Raw genomic sequence first — 19,705 nt, forward strand, 5'->3', positions numbered from 1 at the left:
GTATATTTTTTTTATTTTAAATTTTTTTTATATTTTAAAATTTTTTTATTTTAATTTTTTTAAATTTTTTTTTAAATTTTGTTTTAATTTCTGAACAATTTAAATTTTTTTTTTTAAATTTTTATTTTTCTTTTATTTTACTTTTTCTAAATTTCTTTTAAATTTAAATTTTTTTTTATTTTTCTTCTAATTTTATTTTTTTTAAATTTTTTAATTTTTTTTTTAAATTTAAAATTTTTTTTAAATATTTAAATTTTTTTAAAATTTTTTTAAATATTTTTTTAAATTTTTTTAAATATTTTTTACAATTTGTAAAAAATTTTTTTACAATTAGTAAAAATTTTTTTATTTTTTTAAATTTTTAAAATTTTTTAAAAAATTTTTAAAATTTTTTAACAATTCGTTAATTTTTTTTTAAATTTTTATTTTTCTTTTATTTTACTTTTTTAATTTTTTTAAAATTTAAAATTTTTTTTAATTCTCTTATAATTTTTTAAATTTTTTAAATTGTATTAAAATTTTTTTTAAATTTTTTTTTATTTTTTAAATTTTTTTTAATTTTTTAAAATTTTTTTAAAATTTTTTTATATTTTTTTTTTAAATTTTTAAAAAATTTTATTTAATTTTTAAAATTTTTATAAATTTTTTTTAAAATTATTTTTAAATTATTTAAAATTTTTAATTTTTTTTAAATTTTTATTTAATTTTTTAAAATTTTTTTAAAAATTTTTTTTTTATATTTAAATTTTTTTAAATTTTTAAAAAATTTTTTAAAATTTTTAAAATTTTTTTTTTATTTTTTAAATTTTTTTTAATTTTTTAACATTTTTTTTAATTATTTTATATTTTTTTTAAATTTTTTAAAAATTTTTATTTAATTTTTAAAATTTTTATAAATTTTTTTTAAAAATATTTTTAAAATTATTTAAAATTTTTAATTTTTTTTAAATTTTTATTTAATTTTTTAAATTTTTTTTAAAAAAAATTTTTGTTTTTATATTTAAATTTTTTTAAATTTTTAAAAAAATTTTTAAAATTTTTTAAAATTTTTTTAAAATTTTTTAAAATTTTTTAAAATTTTTTAAAATTTTTTTTTTAAATTTAAAAATTTTTTTTAAATTTTTTTTTTAAAATTTTTTACTAATTTTTTTTTAATATTTTTTATATTTTTTAAATTTTTTTATTTTTCTTTTAAATTTTTGTATATTTTTTTTATTTTAATTTTTTTTATATTTTAAATTTTTTTATTTTAATTTTGAACCAGTTTGCTCTTCCTGCCACGCATGCGCAACCCAGTCCCTTTGTGAGAGTCCCTCTCGTGGGCATGCGGTCTCTTGCGTCCCAAGCGTCGAAGCGAGCGCTTCGTTACAGTTCTAAGTTTCTATTATCTTATAGTTTATTTTTCTTTATATATATATATATATATGTGTTATTCTAATAAATTGATGTGCACTCCATACCACCGACTACTCCTGTTATGGACTACCTCTTTCAATGGTTATGGGCCCAGGAACGTAAAAGGTGGACGATTTAACCTAAAATAAGCCACGTGGTGAAGCATACACGTTCGGTGAGTCTGATAATTTACTAAAGCGAATTAAAGAGAAGAATTTGACAAAACAATGGCTGATATTGATAAGCAATCAAGTTTACGGATTGAGAAGTTATCAGATAATAATTACCGCACATGGAAGATAGAAATGAAATGGTTTCTCAAGGGCAAGGGACTACTAGACCACGTGCTTAGGAAAGATGATTTAGCGAATTTGACCACGGATGAACTAAGGAAAGCACATCAATCTCAAGATGATAAAGCAATAGCAGCCATTGGGTTGCACATTGAACCTAACCAACAGGTTCATATTGAAGAATGCACAAACGCACGTGACGCATGGGTTGCCTTAGAGCAAGTGCATCAGCCGAAATCCAGAATCAGGATATTGCAGTTAAAGAAACAACTTTACCAGTCCAGAATGAAGGAAGACGAGTCAATGTCATCATACATATCTCGAGTTAAAATAATTGTAAAAAATCTCAACGAAGCGGACTGCGAAGTGCGAGACGATGACACAGCGTACACTCTACTAGCTGGATTGCCAAACGATTACGAAAATTTAAACATGTCTCTAGCCAACTTACCAGATAAACAGTTTACTTCGTCAGAAATAACCAAAATACTACTGACTGAGTATGACAGGCGTAAATCCAGATGCACTGATAACAACGAAGACCGCATGGAAGCATTGAATCTACGAAAGGGACCAAAGCAGACAACACACAAAGGTACATATCAAACACATAAACCAAAACCTCCTTTCGGTTCGCATTGCAGGAAAACAGGCCATAATATACAGAACTGTTGGTTCAAAAACAAAACCAAAAGTCAGAACCACAATGGCCAGAAGAAGGAAAGCAACGAAGGATTTTTGGTATCACTTAACAATATAGACATAGAAGATACATGGATCCTTGATAGCGGATGTACGCACCATGTATGTAAGCAAAGAGATTGGTTCGTAAAATTCAAGGAAACTCGCTTGGAACCAATCAACACAGCTGCTGAATCCAATGGAGAAAAGAGTCTCACACTGGAAACCGAAGGAATAGGTGATATCATAATAAAAGCCTTCATTGGTAATAGAACACAGGAAATAACATTACATAATGTATATTACGTACCTCGTATTAGAAAAAATTTATTGTCTGTTTCCCAAATCGAGCGAAGAGCCAAAGAAATTGTATTTGAAAACGGAATAGCAAGTATTTATGATACAAGCAGAGGTAGGAAACTTATGTGCATAGCAGACAGACAAAATGATTTGTACGTAGTTCGTGCAAACGCGATTAGGAACCAGAGAGAAATATTGGAATCTCATAGCGTAGCCATACAAGACAGTAAATTATGGCACCACAGATTCTGCCATATAAACATGAAGACAATTGAAAAGACAGCAAGTCGAGTTCGAGGACTGGAAGATACAAAAATTAAAGAAAACGCATGTGAAGATTGTTACATTGGGAAATCAACAAAAATGCCTTGTAAAAAAATTGGAAATAGACAGTCGAAGGATGTTTGCGAGCTGATTCATTCGGATGTCTGTGGACCGATGCCTACCAGGTCGTTAGGTGAGAGACAATATTTTGCAACATTCATCGACGATTTTTCAAAGTATGTTACAGTGGTGTTTCTTAAGACGAAGGATGAGATCAAGGATTGTATTAAAAAATATATAGCCAGCGCGGAACTCGAAACGGGAAAGAAAGTCAAGAGATTTCGTTCCGACAATGGAAAAGAATATTGTAACCAAGATCTAAGAACCTACTTTGAAGAGAAGGGTATTAAGCACGAAAGATCGAACGTCGAAACACCCCAGATGAATGGGATAGCTGAACGAATCAACAGAACGCTACTTGATTTAACCAGGTCAATGTTGAAATCTGCCAGATTGCCTCAGAAATTTTGGGCTGAGGCCGTCGCTACAGCAGCGTATGCCAGGAACCGAGTTGTTCACACGTCCAATAAGGATCAAGTCCCACTTGCTATTTGGTCAGGAATAACTCCAAGTGTAAAACACTTAAAAGCGTACGGAGCATTGGCTTACGCACATTTACCAAAGCAAGGACAGAGGAAGTTGGACGATAGAGCCACTCCAGCCGTATTAGTCGGCTATGCATCCCAGACAAGAGGCTACCGCCTATGGTGCCCGAAGAAACGGGACGTAATAGTAACCAAACATGTGCGTTTCGTAGAAGATAAGATGGGTTTTGAATGGTTGCACCGCGAGAATATAGACTATGAATACGATACTATTGCATATAACGACATTTGGTCGGAAGAAGAAGATGGACCACAAACTGATGCACAGATCGCGGACATGGAAGAAGCAACGCAGCAGCAAATTTCAACTACAGTCGATAAACCGACTAAGGAGACAGTGGGGGTGAAGGATACTCAGCTGAAAAGGAAGGTTGGAAGACCAAGGAAAATAGTAAGGAATCCATACGGAAGAAAAGGGAAACCTCGTCCGCAAGAGGACCAAACGAGCAACGCTGAAGAAGAGGACAGAGAAAGCATAGAACTAAATCTTATGGAGATTACGGAGCCAAATACCCTAAACGAAGCCTTGTCGTCTCCGCAAGCAAAGCAATGGGAAAGGGCTATGGAAGATGAACTGAATAGCCTGATACAAAGAAAAACCTGGAAGACCATTGACAGCCTACCAGCAGACCGAGAAGTTATAGGTAGTAAATGGGTGTTCAAATTAAAAAGAGACTGTGATGGTAAAGTACTTAGATATAAGGCCAGATTGGTAGCACAAGGTTTCACCCAACAAAAGGGGGTAGATTACCACGAAACCTATGCACCAGTAGCTAGTTTTTCGATAATAAGGTTGTTATTAGCGATTTCAGGTATTTTCGGTTGGCACACTAGACAGCTAGATATAAAATGCGCGCATCTTTATGGAAAGCTTGAGGAGGAGATTTTTATGAAGCTACCTCAGTCGAACAAACATGAGGAAGGAAGAATCGTAAAACTAGACAAGCCCATTTATGGACTCAAACAGTCAGGCAGAAATTGGAATGCTGAACTGGATGGCTTCTTCACGGAACAAAGGTTTGAGAGATTGCGCTCATCCAATTGCGTTTATATCAAAGGACACTGGACCGTAGCTGTAATTTATGTAGACGATATTTTCATATTTGCGAAAGAACTAACGTCGATAGAAAACTTTGTTAAACTCATTGATGAGAAATACGAAACCAAAGATCTCGGGGAAATAAATCATGCCTTAGGTGTTAAGATAGAGAGAAACGATAATTCCATTGTACTTAGTCAAACGCCATATTTAGAATCCTTGTTACGCAAGTATAACATGAAAGATTGTAGGGGCGCGACAACCCCATTAGAACCCGGTTTAAAAATTTTAAAGAGTTCATTACCAGATCGGTTAAACGATAACGGAATAACGGCATATCGAGAGTTAATAGGATCGTTAATGTATGTAGGCTTGCGAAGTAGACCAGATATTTTGTTTGCCGTGACAAAATTGTCACAGTTCAACTCATGTCCGAGCGAGATACACTGGACTCAGGCTAAGCATATTTTGCGTTATTTATACAAGACTGAAAAATACGTTATGCGTTACGATATAGACGAAAAGCCCGAAATTAAAATTTTTTGCGACGCAGATTGGGCAGGCGATATGGACGATCGGCATTCGTTTACAGGTGTGATTGTAATGATAGGATCCAACCCTGTACAATGGATAGCATCTAAACAAAAGTGTGTATCCATGTCGACCATGGAAGCCGAGTACATCGCGTTAGCGTCTGCGGCAAAGGAAGCAACATGGTTAAAAATGTTTTTAAGCGAACTAGAACTTTATGAATACTTCTCGGGAATTAGCAATATATACTGCGACAACAAATCAGCAATAGAGTTCTCAAAAAGCCGTATCGAAAATCGGCGAACTAAACACATAGATATAGCATACCATTTTATAAGAGAGGAAGTTGAAAAGAACTCAGTCACATTGTCATACGTCGCCTCCAACGAAAATTTAGCGGACGTAATGACGAAGGGCCTAAAATGCGCGGCTCATAAAGCCTGTACCAAAGGGTTAAAATTAGGAACAGCAAAAGTGGGGGATTGAACCAGTTTGCTCTTCCTGCCACGCATGCGCAACCCAGTCCCTTTGTGAGAGTCCCTCTCGTGGGCATGCGGTCTCTTGCGTCCCAAGCGTCGAAGCGAGCGCTTCGTTACAGTTCTAAGTTTCTATTATCTTATAGTTTATTTTTCTTTATATATATATATATATATATATATATATATATATATGTGTGTGTTATTCTAATAAATTGATGTGCACTCCATACCACCGACTACTCCTGTTATGGACTACCTCTTTCAGTAAATAAATAGAGAAAAAAGAGGTAAATAAAATAGAGAAAAAATAGGTAAATAAATTAGAGAAAAAAATAGATAAATAAATACAGAGAAAATAGGTGAATAAATAGAGAAAAATAGGTAAATAAATTAGAGAAAAAAATAGTTAAATAAATTACAGGAAAAAATAGGTAAATAAACAGAGAAAAAATTGGTAAAGAAATTAGAGAAAAAAATAGATAAAGAAATAGAGAAAAATAGGTAATGAAGTAGAGAAAACAAAGTAGGTAAATAAATACAGAAAAAGGAGGTAAATAACTAGAGAAAAATAGGTAAATAAATAGAGAAAACAAAAGAGGTAAATAAATAGAGAAAAAATAGGTAAATAAATAGAGAAAAAATAGTTAAATTATTTAGAGAAAAAGTAGGTGTATAAATATAGATAAATAGCTAAATAAATCAAAGAAAAAAAGGTAAATAAAAAAATAGGTAAATAAATTAAAGGAAAAAATAGTTAAATAAACAGAGAAAAAATAGGTAAATAAATAGAGAAAACAAAAGAGGTAAAAAAATAGAGAAAAAATAGGTAAATTATCTAGAGAAAAAATAGGTGTATAAATATAGATAAATAGCTAAATAAATCAAAGAAAAAAAGGTAAATAAAAAATAGGTAAATAAAACAGAGAAAAATATAGGCAAATAAATTGAGAAAAAATAGGTAAATAAATGAGAGAAAAAAATAGGTAAATAAATAGAGAAAAATAGGTAAATAAATAGAGAAAAATAGGTAAATAAATAGAGAAAAAAGAGGTAAATAAAATAGGGAAAAACAGGTAAATAAATAGAGAAAAATAGGTAAATAAATAGAGAAAAAGAGGTAAATAAAAGAGGGAAAAATAGGTAAATAAATAGAGAAAAAATAGGTGAATAAATAGAGAAAAATAGGTAAAGAAATTAGAGAAAAATAGGTGTATAAATAGAGAAAAATAGCTAAATAAATAGAGAAAAATAGCTAAATAAATCAAGGAAAAAAAGGTAAATAAAAAAATAGGTAAATAAATTAGAGGAAAAAATAGGTTACTAAACAGAGAAAAAATAGGTAAATAAATGAGAGAACGAAATAGGTGTATAAATAGAGAAAATTAGCTAAATAAATGAAAGAAAAAAAGGTAAATAAAAAAATAGGTAAATAAATTATAGGAAAAAATAGGTAAATAAACAGAAAAATAGGTAAATAAATTAGAGAAAAAAGTAGGTAAATAACTAAAGAAAAAATAGGTAAGTAAATAGAGAAAAATAGGTGTATCAATAGAGAAAAATAGCTAAATAAATCAAGGAAAAAAGGTAAATAAAAAAATAGGTAAATAAATTAGAGGAAAAAATAGGTAACTAAACAGAGAAAAATAGGTAAATAAATGAGAGAAAGAAATAGGTAAATAACTAGAGAAAAAATAGATAAATAAAAAGAGAAAAAGTAGGTAAATAAATAGATAAAAAATAGGTAAATAAAATAGAGAAAAAATAGCCAAATAAATAGACAAAAATAGGTAAATAAACTAGAGAAAAAATAGGTAAATAAATTAGAGAAAAAAATAGATAAATAAATAGAGAGAAAATAGGTGAATAAATAGAGAAAAATAGGTAAATAAATTAGAGAAAAAAATATATAAATAAATTACAGGAAAAAATAGGTAAATAAACAGAGAAAAAATTGGTAAAGAAATTAGAGAAAAATAGGTTTATAAATAGAGAAAAATAGCTAAATAAATAGAGAAACATAGCTAAATAAATCAAGGAAAAAAAGGTAAATAAAAAAATAGGTAAATAAATTAGAGGAAAAAATAGGTAACTAAACAGAGAAAAAATAGGTAAATAAATGAGAGAAAGAAATATGTAAATAACTAGAGAAAAATAGGTAAATAAATAGAGAAAAAGTAGGTAAATAAAATAGAGAAAAATAGGTAAATAAACAGCGAAAAAATAGGTAAATAAATTAGAGAAAAAAATAGATAAAGAAATAGAGAAAAATAGGTAATGAAGTAGAGAAAACAAAGTAGGTAAATAAATACAGAAAAAGGAGGTAAATAACTAGAGAAAAATAGGTAAATAAATAGAGAAAACAAAAGAGGTAAATAAATAGAGAAAAAATAGGTAAATAAATAGACAAAAATAGGTAAATAAACTAGAGAATAAATAGGTAAATAAATTAGAGAAAAAAATAGATAAATAAATAGAGAGAAAATAGGTAAATAAACAGAGAAAAAATTGGTAAAGAAATTAGAGAAAAAAATACATAAAGAAATAGAGAAAAATAGGTAATGAAGTAGAGAAAACAAAGTAGGTAAATAAATACAGAAAAAGGAGGTAAATGACTAGAGAAAAATAGGTAAATAAATAGAGAAAACAAAAGAGGTAAATAAATAGAGAAAAAATAGGTAAATAAATAGAGAAAAAATAGTTAAATTATTTAGAGAAAAAGTAGGTGTATAAATATAGATAAATAGCTAAATAAATCAAAGAAAAAAAGGTAAATAAATTAAAGGAAAAAATAGTTAAATAAACAGAGAAAAAATAGGTAAATAAATAGAGAAAACAAAAGAGGTAAAAAATAGAGAAAAAATAGGTAAATTATCTAGAGAAAAAATAGGTGTATAAATATAGATAAATAGCTAAATAAATCAAAGAAAAAAAGGTAAATAAAAAATAGGTAAATAAAATAGAGAAAAATATAGGCAAATAAATTGAGAAAAAATAGGTAAATAAATGAGAGAAAAAAATAGGTAAATAAATAGAGAAAATAGGTAAATAAATAGAGAAAAATAGGTAAATAAATAGAGAAAAAAGAGGTAAATAAAATAGGGAAAAATAGGTAAATAAATAGAGAAAAATAGGTAAATAAATAGAGAAAAAGAGGTAAATAAAATAGGGAAAAATAGGTAAATAAATAGAGAAAAAATAGGTGAATAAATAGAGAAAAATAGGTAAAGAAATTAGAGAAAAATAGGTGTATAAATAGAGAAAAATAGCTAAATAAATAGAGAAAAATAGCTAAATAAATCAAGGAAAAAAAGGTAAATAAAAAATAGGTAAATAAATTAGAGGAAAAAATAGGTTACTAAACAGAGAAAAAATAGGTAAATAAATGAGAGAACGAAATAGGTGTATAAATAGAGAAAATTAGCTAAATAAATGAAAGAAAAAAAGGTAAATAAAAAAATAGGTAAATAAATTAGAGGAAAAAATAGGTAAATAAACAGAAAAATAGGTAAATAAATTAGAGAAAAAAGTAGGTAAATAACTAAAGAAAAAATAGGTAAGTAAATAGAGAAAAATAGGTGTATCAATAGAGAAAAATAGCTAAATAAAAAAATAGGTAAATAAATTAGAGGAAAAAATAGGTAACTAAACAGAGAAAAATAGGTAAATAAATGAGAGAAAGAAATAGGTAAATAACTAGAGAAAAAATAGATAAATAAAAAGAGAAAAAGTAGGTAAATAAATAGATAAAAAATAGGTAAATAAAATAGAGAAAAAATAGCCAAATAAATAGACAAAAATAGGTAAATAAACTAGAGAAAAAATAGGTAAATAAATTAGAGAAAAAATAGATAAATAAATAGAGAGAAAATAGGTGAATAAATAGAGAAAAATAGGTAAATAAATTAGAGAAAAAATATATAAATAAATTACAGGGAAAAATAGGTAAATAAACAGAGAAAAAATTGGTAAAGAAATTAGAGAAAAATAGGTTTATAAATAGAGAAAAATAGCTAAATAAATAGAGAAAAATAGCTAAATAAATCAAGGAAAAAAAGGTAAATAAAAAAATAGGTAAATAAATTAGAGGAAAAAATAGGTAACTAAACAGAGAAAAAATAGGTAAATAAATGAGAGAAAGAAATAGGTAAATAACTAGAGAAAAATAGGTAAATAAATAGAGAAAAAGTAGGTAAATAAAATAGAGAAAAATAGGTGAATAATCAGCGAAAAAATAGGTAAATAAATTAGAGAAAAAAAATAGATAAAGAAATAGAGAAAAATAGGTAATGAAGTAGAGAAAACAAAGTAGGTAAATAAATACAGAAAAAGGAGGTAAATAACTAGAGAAAAATAGGTAAATAAATAGAGAAAACAAAAGAGGTAAATAAATAGAGAAAAAATAGGTAAATAAATAGACAAAAATAGGTAAATAAACTAGAGAAAAATAGGTAAATAAATTAGAGAAAAAAATAGATAAATAAATAGAGAGAAAATAGGTGAATAAATAGAGAAAAATAGGTAAATAAATTAGAGAAAAAAATACATAAAGAAATAGAGAAAAATAGGTAATGAAGTAGAGAAAACAAAGTAGGTAAATCAATACAGAAAAAGGAGGTAAATAACTAGAGAAAAATAGGTAAATAAATAGAGAAAACAAAAGAGGTAAATAAATAGAGAAAAAATAGGTAAATAAATAGAGAAAAAATAGTTAAATTATTTAGAGAAAAAGTAGGTGTATAAATATAGATAAATAGCTAAATAAATCAAAGAAAAAAAGGTAAATAAATTAAAGGAAAAAATAGTTAAATAAACAGAGAAAAAATAGGTAAATAAATAGAGAAAACAAAAGAGGTAAAAAAATAGAGAAAAAATAGGTAAATTATCTAGAGAAAAAATAGGTGTATAAATATAGATAAATAGCTAAATAAATCAAAGAAAAAAAGGTAAATAAAAAATAGGTAAATAAAATAGAGAAAAATATAGGCAAATAAATTGAGAAAAAATAGGTAAATAAATGAGAGAAAAAATAGGTAAATAAATAGAGAAAATAGGTAAATAAATAGAGAAAAATAGGTAAATAAATAGAGAAAAAAGAGGTAAATAAAATAGGGAAAAATAGGTAAATAAATAGAGAAAAATAGGTAAATAAATAGAGAAAAAGAGGTAAATAAAATAGGGAAAAATAGGTAAATAAATAGAGAAAAAATAGGTGAATAAATAGAGAAAAATAGGTAAAGAAATTAGAGAAAAATAGGTGTATAAATAGAGAAAAATAGCTAAATAAATAGAGAAAAATAGCTAAATAAATCAAGGAAAAAAAGGTAAATAAAAAATAGGTAAATAAATTAGAGGAAAAAATAGGTTACTAAACAGAGAAAAAATAGGTAAATAAATGAGAGAACGAAATAGGTGTATAAATAGAGAAAATTAGCTAAATAAATGAAAGAAAAAAAGGTAAATAAAAAAATAGGTAAATAAATTAGAGGAAAAAATAGGTAAATAAACAGAAAAATAGGTAAATAAATTAGAGAAAAAAGTAGGTAAATAACTAAAGAAAAAATAGGTAAGTAAATAGAGAAAAATAGGTGTATCAATAGAGAAAAATAGCTAAATAAAAAAATAGGTAAATAAATTAGAGGAAAAATAGGTAACTAAACAGAGAAAAATAGGTAAATAAATGAGAGAAAGAAATAGGTAAATAACTAGAGAAAAAATAGATAAATAAAAAGAGAAAAAGTAGGTAAATAAATAGATAAAAAATAGGTAAATAAAATAGAGAAAAAATAGCCAAATAAATAGACAAAAATAGGTAAATAAACTAGAGAAAAAATAGGTAAATAAATTAGATAAAAAATAGATAAATAAATAGAGAGAAAATAGGTGAATAAATAGAGAAAAATAGGTAAATAAATTAGAGAAAAAAATATATAAATAAATTACAGGGAAAAATAGGTAAATAAACAGAGAAAAAATTGGTAAAGAAATTAGAGAAAAATAGGTTTATAAATAGAGAAAAATAGCTAAATAAATAGAGAAAAATAGCTAAATAAATCGAGGAAAAAAAGGTAAATAAAAAAATAGGTAAATAAATTAGAGGAAAAAATAGGTAACTAAACAGAGAAAAAATAGGTAAATAAATGAGAGAAAGAAATAGGTAAATAACTAGAGAAAAATAGGTAAATAAATAGAGAAAAAGTAGGTAAATAAAATAGAGAAAAATAGGTGAATAATCAGCGAAAAAATAGGTAAATAAATTAGAGAAAAAAAATAGATAAAGAAATAGAGAAAAATAGGTAATGAAGTAGAGAAAACAAAGTAGGTAAATAAATACAGAAAAAGGAGGTAAATAACTAGAGAAAAATAGGTAAATAAATAGAGAAAACAAAAGAGGTAAATAAATAGAGAAAAAATAGGTAAATAAATAGACAAAAATAGGTAAATAAACTAGAGAAAAAATAGGTAAATAAATTAGAGAAAAAAATAGATAAATAAATAGAGAGAAAATAGGTGAATAAATAGAGAAAAATAGGTAAATAAATTAGAGAAAAAAATACATAAAGAAATAGAGAAAAATAGGTAATGAAGTAGAGAAAACAAAGTAGGTAAATCAATACAGAAAAAGGAGGTAAATAACTAGAGAAAAATAGGTAAATAAATAGAGAAAACAAAAGAGGTAAATAAATAGAGAAAAAATAGGTAAATAAATAGAGAAAAAATAGTTAAATTATTTAGAGAAAAAGTAGGTGTATAAATATAGATAAATAGCTAAATAAATCAAAGAAAAAAAGGTAAATAAATTAAAGGAAAAAATAGTTAAATAAACAGAGAAAAAATAGGTAAATAAATAGAGAAAACAAAAGAGGTAAAAAAATAGAGAAAAAATAGGTAAATTATCTAGAGAAAAAATAGGTGTATAAATATAGATAAATAGCTAAATAAATCAAAGAAAAAAAGGTAAATAAAAAATAGGTAAATAAAATAGAGAAAAATATAGGCAAATAAATTGAGAAAAAATAGGTAAATAAATGAGAGAAAAAAATAGGTAAATAAATAGAGAAAATAGGTAAATAAATAGAGAAAAATAGGTAAATAAATAGAGAAAAAAGAGGTAAATAAAATAGGGAAAAATAGGTAAATAAATAGAGAAAAATAGGTAAATAAATAGAGAAAAAGAGGTAAATAAAATAGGGAAAAATAGGTAAATAAATAGAGAAAAAATAGGTGAATAAATAGAGAAAAATAGGTAAAGAAATTAGAGAAAAATAGGTGTATAAATAGAGAAAAATAGCTAAATAAATAGAGAAAAATAGCTAAATAAATCAAGGAAAAAAAGGTAAATAAAAAATAGGTAAATAAATTAGAGGAAAAAATAGGTTACTAAACAGAGAAAAAATAGGTAAATAAATGAGAGAACGAAATAGGTGTATAAATAGAGAAAATTAGCTAAATAAATGAAAGAAAAAAAGGTAAATAAAAAAATAGGTAAATAAATTAGAGGAAAAAATAGGTAAATAAACAGAAAAATAGGTAAATAAATTAGAGAAAAAAGTAGGTAAATAACTAAAGAAAAAATAGGTAAGTAAATAGAGAAAAATAGGTGTATCAATAGAGAAAAATAGCTAAATAAAAAAATAGGTAAATAAATTAGAGGAAAAATAGGTAACTAAACAGAGAAAAATAGGTAAATAAATGAGAGAAAGAAATAGGTAAATAACTAGAGAAAAAATAGATAAATAAAAAGAGAAAAAGTAGGTAAATAAATAGATAAAAAATAGGTAAATAAAATAGAGAAAAAATAGCCAAATAAATAGACAAAAATAGGTAAATAAACTAGAGAAAAAATAGGTAAATAAATTAGATAAAAAATAGATAAATAAATAGAGAGAAAATAGGTGAATAAATAGAGAAAAATAGGTAAATAAATTAGAGAAAAAAATATATAAATAAATTACAGGGAAAAATAGGTAAATAAACAGAGAAAAAATTGGTAAAGAAATTAGAGAAAAATAGGTTTATAAATAGAGAAAAATAGCTAAATAAATAGAGAAAAATAGCTAAATAAATCGAGGAAAAAAAGGTAAATAAAAAAATAGGTAAATAAATTAGAGGAAAAAATAGGTAACTAAACAGAGAAAAAATAGGTAAATAAATGAGAGAAAGAAATAGGTAAATAACTAGAGAAAAATAGGTAAATAAATAGAGAAAAAGTAGGTAAATAAAATAGAGAAAAATAGGTGAATAATCAGCGAAAAAATAGGTAAATAAATTAGAGAAAAAAAATAGATAAAGAAATAGAGAAAAATAGGTAATGAAGTAGAGAAAACAAAGTAGGTAAATAAATACAGAAAAAGCAGGTAAATAACTAGAGAAAAATAGGTAAATAAATAGAGAAAACAAAAGAGGTAAATAAATAGAGAAAAAATAGGTAAATAAATAGACAAAAATAGGTAAATAAACTAGAGAAAAAATAGGTAAATAAATTAGAGAAAAAAATAGATAAATAAATAGAGAGAAAATAGGTGAATAAATAGAGAAAAATAGGTAAATAAATTAGAGAAAAAAATACATAAAGAAATAGAGAAAAATAGGTAATGAAGTAGAGAAAACAAAGTAGGTAAATAAATACAGAAAAAGGAGGTAAATAACTAGAGAAAAATAGGTAAATAAATAGAGAAAAAAGAGGTAAATAAAATAGAGAAAAAATAGGTAAATAAATAGACAAAAATAGGTAAATAAACTAGAGAAAAAATAGGTAAATAAATTAGAGAAAAAAATAGATAAATAAATAGAGAGAAAATAGGTGAATAAATAGAGAAAAATAGGTAAATAAATTAGAGAAAAAAATACATAAAGAAATAGAGAAAAATAGGTAATGAAGTAGAGAAAACAAAGTAGGTAAATAAATACAGAAAAAGGAGGTAAATAACTAGAGAAAAATAGGTAAATAAATAGAGAAAACAAAAGAGGTAAATAAATAGAGAAAAAATAGGTAAATAAATAGAGAAAAAATAGTTAAATTATTTAGAGAAAAAGTAGGTGTATAAATATAGATAAATAGCTAAATAAATCAAAGAAAAAAAGGTAAATAAATTAAAGGAAAAAATAGTTAAATAAACAGAGAAAAAATAGGTAAATAAATAGAGAAAACAAAAGAGGTAAAAAAATAGAGAAAAAATAGGTAAATTATCTAGAGAAAAAATAGGTGTATAAATATAGATAAATAGCTAAATAAATCAAAGAAAAAAAGGTAAATAAAAAATAGGTAAATAAAATAGAGAAAAATATAGGCAAATAAATTGAGAAAAAATAGGTAAATAAATGAGAGAAAAAAATAGGTAAATAAATAGAGAAAATAGGTAAATAAATAGAGAAAAATAGGTAAATAAATAGAGAAAAAAGAGGTAAATAAAATAGGGAAAAATAGGTAAATAAATAGAGAAAAATAGGTAAATAAATAGAGAAAAAGAGGTAAATAAAATAGGGAAAAATAGGTAAATAAATAGAGAAAAAATAGGTGAATAAATAGAGAAAAATAGGTAAAGAAATTAGAGAAAAATAGGTGTATAAATAGAGAAAAATAGCTAAATAAATAGAGAAAAATAGCTAAATAAATCAAGGAAAAAAAGGTAAATAAAAAATAGGTAAATAAATTAGAGGAAAAAATAGGTTACTAAACAGAGAAAAAATAGGTAAATAAATGAGAGAACGAAATAGGTGTATAAATAGAGAAAATTAGCTAAATAAATGAAAGAAAAAAAGGTAAATAAAAAAATAGGTAAATAAATTAGAGGAAAAAATAGGTAAATAAACAGAAAAATAGGTAAATAAATTAGAGAAAAAAGTAGGTAAATAACTAAAGAAAAAATAGGTAAGTAAATAGAGAAAAATAGGTGTATCAATAGAGAAAAATAGCTAAATAAAAAAATAGGTAAATAAATTAGAGGAAAAAATAGGTAACTAAACAGAGAAAAATAGGTAAATAAATGAGAGAAAGAAATAGGTAAATAACTAGAGAAAAAATAGATAAATAAAAAGAGAAAAAGTAGGTAAATAAATAGATAAAAAATAGGTAAATAAAATAGAGAAAAAATAGCCAAATAAATAGACAAAAATAGGTAAATAAACTAGAGAAAAAATAGGTAAATAAATTAGAGAAAAAATAGATAAATAAATAGAGAGAAAATAGGTGAATAAATAGAGAAAAATAGGTAAATAAATTAGAGAAAAAAATATATAAATAAATTACAGGGAAAAATAGGTAAATAAACAGAGAAAAAATTGGTAAAGAAATTAGAGAAAAATAGGTTTATAAATAGAGAAAAATAGCTAAATAAATAGAGAAAAATAGCTAAATAAATCAAGGAAAAAAAGGTAAATAAAAAATATAGGTAAATAAATTAGAGGAAAAAATAGGTAACTAAACAGAGAAAAAATAGGTAAATAAATGAGAGAAAGAAATAGGTAAATAACTAGAGAAAAATAGGTAAATAAATAGAGAAAAAGTAGGTAAATAAAATAGAGAAAAATAGGTAAATAAACAGCGAAAAAATAGGTAAATAAATTAGAGAAAAAAAATAGATAAAGAAATAGAGAAAAATAGGTAATGAAGTAGAGAAAACAAAGTAGGTAAATAAATACAGAAAAAGGAGGTAAATAACTAGAGAAAAATAGGTAAATAAATAGAGAAAACAAAAGAGGTAAATAAATAGAGAAAAAATAGGTAAATAAATAGACAAAAATAGGTAAATAAACTAGAGAAAAAATAGGTAAATAAATTAGAGAAAAAAATAGATAAATAAATAGAGAGAAAATAGGTGAATAAATAGAGAAAAATAGGTAAATAAATTAGGAAAAAAATACATAAAGAAATAGAGAAAAATAGGTAATGAAGTAGAGAAAACAAAGTAGGTAAATAAATACAGAAAAAGGAGGTAAATAACTAGAGAAAAATAGGTAAATAAATAGAGAAAAAAGAGGTAAATAAAATAGAGAAAAAATAGGTAAATAAATTAGAGAAAAAAATAGATAAATAAATACAGAGAAAATAGGTGAATAAATAGAGAAAAATAGGTAAATAAATAGAGAAAAAATAGGTAAATAAATAGAGAAAAAATAGTTAAATTATTTAGAGAAAAAATAGGAGTATAAATATAGATAAATAGCTAAATAAATCAAAGAAAATAAGGTAAATAAAAAATGGGTAAATAAATTAAAGGAAAAAATAGGTAAATAAACAGAGAAAAAATAGGTAAATAAATGAGAGAAAAAAATAGGTAAATAAATAGAGAAAAATAGGTAAATAAATAGAGAAAAATAGGTAAATAAATAGAGAAAAAAGAGGTAAATAAAATAGAGAAAAAATAGGTAAATAAATTAGAGAAAAAAATAGATAAATAAATACAGAGAAAATAGGTGAATAAATAGAGAAAAATAGGTAAATAAATTAGAGAAAAATATAGTTAAATAAATTACAGGAAAAAATAGGTAAATAAACAGTGAAAAAATTGGTAAAGAAATTAGAGAAAAATAGGTTTATAAATAGAGAAAAATAGCTAAATAAATAGAGAAAAATAGCTAAATAAATTAAGGGAAAAAAGGTAAATAAAAAAATAGGTAAATAAATTAGAGGAAAAAATAGGTAACTAAACAGAGAAAAAATAGGTAAATAAATGAGAGAAAGAAATAGGTAAATAAATAAAGAAAAAATAGGTAAGTAAATAGAGAAAAATAGGTGTATCAATAGAGAAAAATAGCTAAATAAATCAAGGAAAAAGGTAAATAAAAAAATAGGTAAATAAATTAGAGGAAAAATAGGTAACTAAACAGAGAAAAATAGGTAAATAAATGAGAGAAAGAAATAGGTAAATAACTAGAGAAAAAATAGATAAATAAAAAGAGAAAAAGTAGGTAAATAAATAGATAAAAAATAGGTAAATAAAATAGAGAAAAAATAGCCAAATAAATAGACAAAAATAGGTAAATAAACTAGAGAAAAAATAGGTAAATAAATTAGAGAACAAAATAGATAAATAAATAGAGAGAAAATAGGTGAATAAATAGAGAAAAATAGGTAAATAAATTAGAGAAAAAAATATATAAATAAATTACAGGAAAAAATAGGTAAATAAACAGAGAAAAAATTGGTAAAGAAATTAGAGAAAAATAGGTTTATAAATAGAGAAAAATAGCTAAATAAATAGAGAAACATAGCTAAATAAATCAAGGAAAAAAAGGTAAATAAAAAAATAGGTAAATAAATTAGAGGAAAAAATAGGTAACTAAACAGAGAAAAAATAGGTAAATAAATGAGAGAAAGAAATAGGTAAATAACTAGAGAAAAATAGGTAAATAAATAGAGAAAAAGTAGGTAAATAAAATAGAGAAAAATAGGTAAATAAACAGCGAAAAAATAGGTAAATAAATTAGAGAAAAAAAATAGATAAAGAAATAGAGAAAAATAGGTAATGAAGTAGAGAAAACAAAGTAGGTAAATAAATACAGAAAAAGGAGGTAAATAACTAGAGAAAAATAGGTAAATAAATAGAGAAAACAAAAGAGGTAAATAAATAGAGAAAAAATAGGTAAATAAATAGACAAAAATAGGTAAATAAACTAGAGAAAAAATAGGTAAATAAATTAGAGAAAAAAGTAGATAAATAAATAGAGAGAAAATAGGTGAATAAATAGAGAAAAATAGGTAAATAAATTAGAGAAAAAAATACATAAAGAAATAGAGAAAAATAGGTAATGAAGTAGAGAAAACAAAGTAGGTAAATAAATACAGAAAAAGGAGGTAAATAACTAGAGAAAAATAGGTAAATAAATAGAGAAAACAAAAGAGGTAAATAAATAGAGAAAAAATAGGTAAATAAATAGAGAAAAAATAGTTAAATTATTTAGAGAAAAAATAGGTGTATAAATATAGATAAATAGCTAAATAAATCTAAGAAAATAAGGTATATAAAAAATAGGTAAATAAATTAAAGGAAAAAATAGGTAAATAAACAGTGAAAAAATTGGTAAAGAAATTAGAGAAAAATAGGTTTATAAATAGAGAAAAATAGCTAAATAAATAGAGAAAAATAGCTAAATAAATTAAGGGAAAAAAGGTAAATAAAAAAATAGGTAAATAAATTAGAGGAAAAAATAGGTAACTAAACAGAGAAAAAATAGGTAAATAAATGAGAGAAAGAAATAGGTAAATAACTAAAGAAAAAATAGGTAAGTAAATAGAGAAAAATAGGTGTATCAATAGAGAAAAATAGCTAAATAAATCAAGGAAAAAAGGTAAATAAAAAAATAGGTAAATAAATTAGAGGAAAAAATAGGTAACTAAACAGAGAAAAATAGGTAAATAAATGAGAGAAAGAAATAGGTAAATAACTAGAGAAAAAATAGATAAATAAAAAGAGAAAAAGTAGGTAAATAAATAGATAAAAAATAGGTAAATAAAATAGAGAAAAAATAGCCAAATAAATAGACAAAAATAGGTAAATAAACTAGAGAAAAAATAGGTAAATAAATTAGAGAAAAAAATAGATAAATAAATAGAGAGAAAATAGGTGAATAAATAGAGAAAAATAGGTAAATAAATTAGAGAAAAAAATATATAAATAAATTACAGGAAAAAATAGGTAAATAAGCAGAGAAAAAATTGGTAAAGAAATTAGAGAAAAATAGGTTTATAAATAGAGAAAAATAGCTAAATAAATAGAGAAACATAGCTAAATAAATCAAGGAAAAAAAGGTAAATAAAAAAATAGGTAAATAAATTAGAGGAAAAAATAGGTAACTAAACAGAGAAAAAATAGGTAAATAAATGAGAGAAAGAAATATGTAAATAACTAGAGAAAAATAGGTAAATAAATAGAGAAAAAGTAGGTAAATAAAATAGAGAAAAATAGGTAAATAAACAGCGAAAAAATAGGTAAATAAATTAGAGAAAAAAATAGATAAAGAAATAGAGAAAAATAGGTAATGAAGTAGAGAAAACAAAGTAGGTAAATAAATACAGAAAAAGGAGGTAAATAACTAGAGAAAAATAGGTAAATAAATAGA

At 23.9% G+C, this 19,705-nt stretch overlaps 1 long non-coding RNA gene across 50 annotated transcripts; it reads left to right on the plus strand.

Annotated features, from left to right (window-relative positions):
- Positions 1-5,957: 5,957 nt before the first annotated feature.
- On the plus strand, positions 5,958-19,705 carry LOC143378252 (uncharacterized). 50 transcript variants are annotated; one of them, XR_013087969.1, is made up of 15 exons: positions 5,958-7,231; positions 7,692-7,989; positions 8,689-9,307; positions 9,767-9,859; positions 10,144-11,869; positions 12,155-12,664; positions 12,756-12,800; positions 12,846-13,068; positions 13,814-13,881; positions 14,167-15,622; positions 16,084-16,344; positions 16,718-17,577; positions 17,945-18,037; positions 18,323-18,934; positions 19,395-19,697. It is a non-coding gene; the product is annotated as an uncharacterized LOC143378252 (long non-coding RNA). The 50 variants fall into 50 exon arrangements; XR_013087932.1 differs by having other exon boundaries at positions 12,155-13,068; positions 18,323-18,462; positions 18,512-18,934; XR_013087949.1 differs by having other exon boundaries at positions 12,155-13,068; positions 14,167-15,273; positions 15,407-15,622.

Source organism: Andrena cerasifolii, unplaced genomic scaffold (genome assembly GCF_050908995.1).
Source record: "Andrena cerasifolii isolate SP2316 unplaced genomic scaffold, iyAndCera1_principal scaffold1815, whole genome shotgun sequence".
In the NCBI taxonomy this organism is placed as follows: Eukaryota; Metazoa; Arthropoda; class Insecta; order Hymenoptera; family Andrenidae; genus Andrena; species Andrena cerasifolii.